At 40.8% G+C, this 6,527-nt stretch overlaps 1 pseudogene; it reads right to left on the bottom strand.

Moving 5' to 3' along the window:
• Positions 1-5,464: 5,464 nt before the first annotated feature.
• On the bottom strand, positions 5,465-6,305 carry LOC147881885 (uncharacterized; annotated as a pseudogene).
• Between the last annotated feature and the right edge of the window lie 222 nt (positions 6,306-6,527).

Genomic DNA, 6,527 nt, shown 5'->3' with positions numbered 1-6,527 from the left:
AAGTATTTGACATGCAATCTTCCAACATCAAGCATCTACTTGCAAGCCTCTTGTTAAGTGTCCCTTCTTGTGATTGTTCACTCTATGCATGGACAATACATTTGTTCATGTATCGCACAATTGTATCGAAGCTTTTCTTATGACAAAAGATGCTTGTAGACACATGTTGCTTGCAACAAGCACTTGAACATCAAACTTTGGTCACAAGCAACACACTTGTGTAGAAACAATATGAAGATAAGGCCATAACAAAATGTTGAGTGAGAGCAAGCCTCCAAGCAATGGCCTACAAGCAATCAAATGAGTGAAGCTTACTCAAGTAGCAAGATTTGATAGGGTTCCCTCCAAAAATCAAGTAATCAAAGTAGTCATTGATGTGCATCTTTTGCTCCACATATGCCCATGTCTTGGGTTTAGTGGCATGTGAGCAAAGGGGTTCGAGCAATTGAAGAATGTGTGGGTTAATTGAGGTGATATGGCTATAACTTGCTTAGGGATTGCCTCTTCTATTTCAACCACAATCATACTCTGTGCTACAAATACGTTGCAAGAGTTAAACATAGGGAGATAATATATTGACAAGCTTTTAGTCAAACTTAAGCAAGTCTATTTTGGGAGAAAGGTACTCCTCTAAGCCAACCTAATCTCTAATATTGAAATTTTCCATTTAGATAGTACTTTCTCATTGACCATCATTGTGGGACATAATGCCTTATCATCGTTATTTCTAGAGTTCTTACATAAAAAAATCCCTCTTGGAGATGACCTTTTCCTTAATGTGTTGGAATTCTTCTTTGTATGATTCTAGACAAGCACGGAAGAACTTGGTTGACTAGGACCCAATAAATTTCTATACATACATGCGAAGGACCATGGAGGATAAGCACAACCATATTCATCAGGAAGATGCTAAACAAAATGGAAAAACTTTGGAGCCTTACGCAATGGGGGAGTCATCCATTTATAGATTTTTATAGTGGCAACATGAAGCGGAAAATGACATATTACTGCTCTCAATACTAGAAACTTGACAATAGCAATGCTTTTATCTCAGTGTTTTCGCACTATTACTTAAGAGTGAGGTTATATTTAGACAGGGATCCTACTTGGTTTGCTATTGTTGCAATTTATAGATTGTGTTCAAAATAAAGAAGACAATTCAATGCAAATGTTTGGCTAGACCCTACATTTTAAATTTTCATTTTAGTTCAAAATTGTAGCTGTTTTTCAAATTACTAATAATCTATGAGGTGCAAGGTTGACCATGAATAAAAGAGATCTAAAAAATAACATAAGAAAGAGAAGCTAACACATGAGAGGGGAGAGAGAAGCTAACACATGAGAGGGGAGAGAGAGAGAGAGAGAGAGAGAGAGAGAGAGAGAGAGAGAGTTTATCACAAGTCATCGAATGACCGAGAGAGAGAGAGAGAGAGAGTTTATCACAAGTCATCGAATGACCAAAGTGTCTATGAGACTAAAAGAACCTGATACAACGAACTGAGGGGTGGAGCCTCTGAGCGGGCATCAAAACCCATGACGAATACAAAAAACTTTCATAACTAGAATGATGTTAATACATAAAGAGAATTCTCTAAGCTCATGGAGAGGATGAGGGGTTGGTGGCACTATGGTGATCATCTAGAAACTAGTGAAGATGTTAAGCGAGAGAGAGAGAGAGACTTATGAAGGCAAAAGAGGCCTAAGAGACCAAGAAAGATGAAATCAACATGAGGGTACAACCTTGGTAGTGCCACGAACTAGAGGTGCCTATCCAAGAAAGCCTATTGGTGATCCTAGAAACTACTAGAAACAAATTGGGCTCCGTGGAGAGTCACAGTGATTCTAGCACATGTATGCGATCGCTACTTGCATCCTCTAGTCCTCTCCATAGGATATACTCGTGGTTGACGTGAGGTAGCCTAACATCAACACAATAATGGTACCTCCAATGGGCCTGTTGCTTGCATATCTTATGTCCAGTCTGTTACTAACTTAGCATGCCTGATGATCATCAGGTGCTTGATTTTGATGTCTCCTAGCTACTTCTCATGTGGATCTACTGTTTGTGAGCATGTTGTATAGTGAGGTGCATGAGTCTAGACTTCAGTTGTTGTTGGACCTTGTGTTTGAAAAGTACATTGCAATACAACATTCACGATATTTAAGAACCTTGGCAATATAGTTACCCAGAGTGGCTATATGGTTATGTGAGAGCAAGCTTGCTAGGGTGTCGTGTTCCTCTGTAATATTGTTAAAGTCCCTCCTTATGCAGGCATACCGTGTGCATGTAAGGAGGACATGTGCTTTTGTCTCTACTTGTTCTTGGTCACACAGCTCGCAAAATCTTTGTTCCCTTGAGACATCTCCCCAAGCACCTTTCTCTATCTCTAGAGTGTGTGATCGGGTGCGGATGAGTGCAATGCTTCTCCTTGCATTTGCAGGTATGGGCATAGTTATGTATTTTTGTGCATTTTCTTCCTCCTTGGAGTAGGTGTCCCAATAAATGGGATTGACATGCGTACAATAGTACTCATACTTAGCCCTTTTTTCAGCTGATTGCCATTTTTGCTGCAATATTCCCAACAAAGCTTTATGAAATGCCTTCTCATCCATTTCCCCGGATGGCATCTCCAGGTAGGATGTTACTTTCCATCTTTGGAACCATCTCTGAATGTCTTGCCACCAACCAGATGATAGCGTCTTGCTTTTGTTTGTCTTTTGAGGCCTTTTACTTGCTTCCCATGTTTTCATTGGTAATCTCTGTGACCCCATGGACTTGACCTTCTTTATGTATTTGAAAACCCTTCGTAGTGCTCTCAGTTCAATGGGCCTTGTACCAGTCTCAATAAGCATGATTGACTATGGTGTAGTAATTTTAACTCCCAGATGCCGTCTTAGAAATGATTTCTGTATTTTTTCAATATCATTCCATTTCGATGCTGAGATGGTACCTCCCCATACTTCTACTGCATATAGGACTGTTTGCACCACATAAGCATCAAATAAAATCCGTCTGATGCTCCATCTCTTAGTGTCACTATTTTTGCAATCATTTTCAAAATGATAATATTTTCCCCACCCAGCATCAATCCTTCTGTGGACACAATCATTCCATTTATGATTTGCTGGCACATCTATTCCCAGGTATTTGAATGTGTTTACTCTCTCGATTTCCTACTCATTGTACATAATACTTGGGGTGTTTGCAGGCTACTTTGTTTTTACTATCATCATTTTAGTTTTGGTGACATTTACCATGAGGCCGCTCTCTGCACAAAACTTGTGTAGAATGTGCATCATCCGCTGCATATTTTCTGTTGTGTATGAGAAAAAGACAACATCATCTGCATATAACAACAGTAGTACGGTGCATGCACAGATTTGGGGGCTCTCTAGTTGCTGCTCTTGCATCATTTCTTTAACCAACTCCTCCAATCTGTCAATACATAGTCCAAATAATGTTGGTGACAGAGGGCAACCCTATTTAACCCCCATATTACTATGGAATGTAGTTGACAATCCGTTTCTACCTTTGAGTTGGCAAGTTACTCTCTCATATAATTTGAAGACTGCTATTTTCAAGTGATTTGGCACTCTTAAGTAGCCCATTCTTTCCCACAAATTGTTTCTAGGCACTGTGTCAAATGCCTTCTTAAAATCTATGAAGCAGCAATAGAGAGGCTTTCCTTGTAGCCGGCTCTCTTCCATTAGAACCCGTAATGTGACCAAGTGATCCATAGTGCTATGGTTTCTTCGAAAACCAGCTTGTCCAATGGCCCTCTTTCCATTTAGTTCTGCCCATAGACTAAGTTCTGTCTCAATGATTGTGCTAAAGAGCTTGGCCATGGTGGATCCCACCATAATGGTTCTATAGTTGGAAAGCTGGTTACGATCCCCACCTTTATATATTGGTTTCACCCAATTTTCTTGCCACTGTGGGGCGAAATCATTAGCAATTGCATCATTAAGCAAAGAAACTAGGCAAATTTATGTGTAGTCACCTGCCCATTTTAGTAGCTCAGCCTTTATATGCAATGTGTCATCTGCTTTTCCATTGGCCATTTTCTTTAGGCCCTCATTCACATCGTCCACAAAGAAAATATATGAGCCATTGTATTGAGCTATGTCTGTGGACATAGGCAAGGCATGTGGGTGGGTGTAGAGTTGCTTGGCATATTGGAGCATTTCTTCATCTGTGAAATCTCCCATGATTTCTTTTGATCTCCCTTTAGTTTGCCTCCACGTTCCTCTCGAGTTCTTAGCAAACTCAATGGCATCTTTCCACTCTTTGTCTAGCTGATATTTCCTCTTTTTTCTCCGAGTGAGTGCATGGAAGTGTTTTTCAGCCTCTTTACGTTGCATGTCATTTGGCATCTGTTTAATTTTCGGCCTGGCTTTTATGCATTCATCATCAAACCATTTGTTTTGTGGTAAGCCCTTCGTGCATACTCTCTTGATATTTTTTTGACCCATGACTATATGTGCAGCTGAGAGTAAAGTCTCTTTCATCTCGCTCCAGTTCAGCCTGCAAACCTCCTTAATAAGAGCATTGGTAGTGTCCGCATACTTCTCCCTCTTGTCTATGTCCATACGAAAAGACCAATTCTTTGCTGCATGGACTGGAGTTTCTGCCAAATGGGGTATGTGCATTTTGAGATAAAGGGGAGTATGATCTGATTCTGGATACTTTGGGCCAATTATATAATCATGTACCAAATTTACTGCATCAAGTGAAATTAAAGCATAGTCTACCACACTTGATCCTCCACTAGTTGGAAAGCAAGTGGGAACTCTTGTATGTGGAAAGAGGTCTGATCCATTCAGCACAATCATATAAAGCCCATTCACTAGGCTTGTCAATGCCTCTCCATGTGCATTTACTTCCTTGTCCTCCGAGTGTCTGTGCCACTTGGGGTCTATCTCAATTTCTTTGTCTTTGTCATATTCATGTCCTGTAAGTGACTGAAACTGGGTGTCCCCAATGCGTGCATTCATGTCTCCTAGAATCAATACTCTCCCCTTGGCATTGAATTCCACCAAATCTGAGCACAAGTCTGCGTATGGATCTAATGCATCTCTATCATAGCGTTGATAGTACGTCGACCCTAAGTATGTAGCACCCAACTATGTAAAGTGGTAGGGGCTTTGCTTTCACCATGATCTAGATGAACCGTTTATGAGGGTCATCTTTGCATATGCTTATATTATCTCGTAAGTGTTCTTTGTATAGGCATGCAACTCCTCCTTGCCCTCTTGTACCAGTGTGTGTTTGGCATATTGAATGTGTTACATATCCATTGATTGGAGGTAGTCTGTGTGTATCCCTCTCCCATGTCTCTGCAAGAAAGACTACATCTACATCCTCAAGCACATCATTAAGGCCTGCCCCCTTCTGCCAGGGGAAACCTCTGCAATTCCAAAACATTACTTTGATTTCCTTCTGGGTCCCATGAGCCGCGTATCCCTAGAGGGTGGTGTCCTCTTTTGCCTCTTGTCTCTTCTTGCGTGCTTCATAGGATTGGCGTCTTTCGGCTTGTTGCTTGGGCGTTCTATCTTCAATGATGAAGTAAGAGGTTCCTCGTAGGTATCCTGTTGTTATCTAATATAATTGTTCTTTTCCTTGCATCCATCATCGTGCATACAATTGCTCGGTGATAGTCTTTCTCTTCCCTTTGTTTACCGACCCTGTGTGCTCCAAAAACAGTCACATCTTGCATAGCAAAATGCTCCTGAAAGAAATCTATAATTTCCTTAGCTAGTGACAGGGGTGTTTCTGCATCCTTTTCTATCATACCTCGTATGACTATATTTTGTGCTCTTTTCTCCCTTTCAATGCATTATTTTGCATCTATCCTTTGCTCAATATGCACCTCTTTGTTACTAATTTCCTGATTGCTTCCATGCCCCTCTGTATTTGCACACTTGGCTATCTCAGCCCAAGTAACAGAATGCATCCCTTGCTGTTGTATGGTCTTATTTTCTTCCAAGTCATGTACTCTTTGTTGCAGGTTACCAATCATCTTAGCTTGCATGCTCACAACTTGATCTAATTAAGCATTTTTATGCTCTAGATCTTGGCATTTTAGTGCTAGACTCCTTAACTCTTGTTGCTGTTGCATCATTGCTGCTTGAATGGATGCTAGAAAATTCCAAAAGTTTCCTTGTGATGGCATAAAAGGCGTTGCATTTCCATCTAAAGTGGTAAGTGCCAATTCTTCCAAAGGAGGTGGCAACATTGATGATTTTTGAGGAGTTTCTTTTACTTCTTTTGATGCTTTTTGCACCTCAGTTTGTTGATGTACCATTGTTGCTTGAGTTCCTGCTCTTGGCATTGCCTTGATTGGTGTAGAGTGTTAGGAGAGCCCACTTCTAAGCTCTCTCCTATTGAGCTTTGCTTCAGCCAGGTCTGATCATGTCAACCAATGATTTATGCTCTCATATAAACCGGGTGATGTAGTCTGTTGAACAGCGGCAGAAGAAATCCCTTCGTCAAGTCTCACCAAAGCTCCGATGGTGCCTTTGGTAGA

Source organism: Dipteris shenzhenensis, chromosome 30 (genome assembly GCF_047967505.1).
Source record: "Dipteris shenzhenensis isolate YYH24624 ecotype China chromosome 30, Dip_SZ_1.0, whole genome shotgun sequence".
Classification (NCBI taxonomy): Eukaryota; Viridiplantae; Streptophyta; class Polypodiopsida; order Gleicheniales; family Dipteridaceae; genus Dipteris; species Dipteris shenzhenensis.
This window is presented reverse-complemented; position numbering and strand designations above follow the sequence as displayed.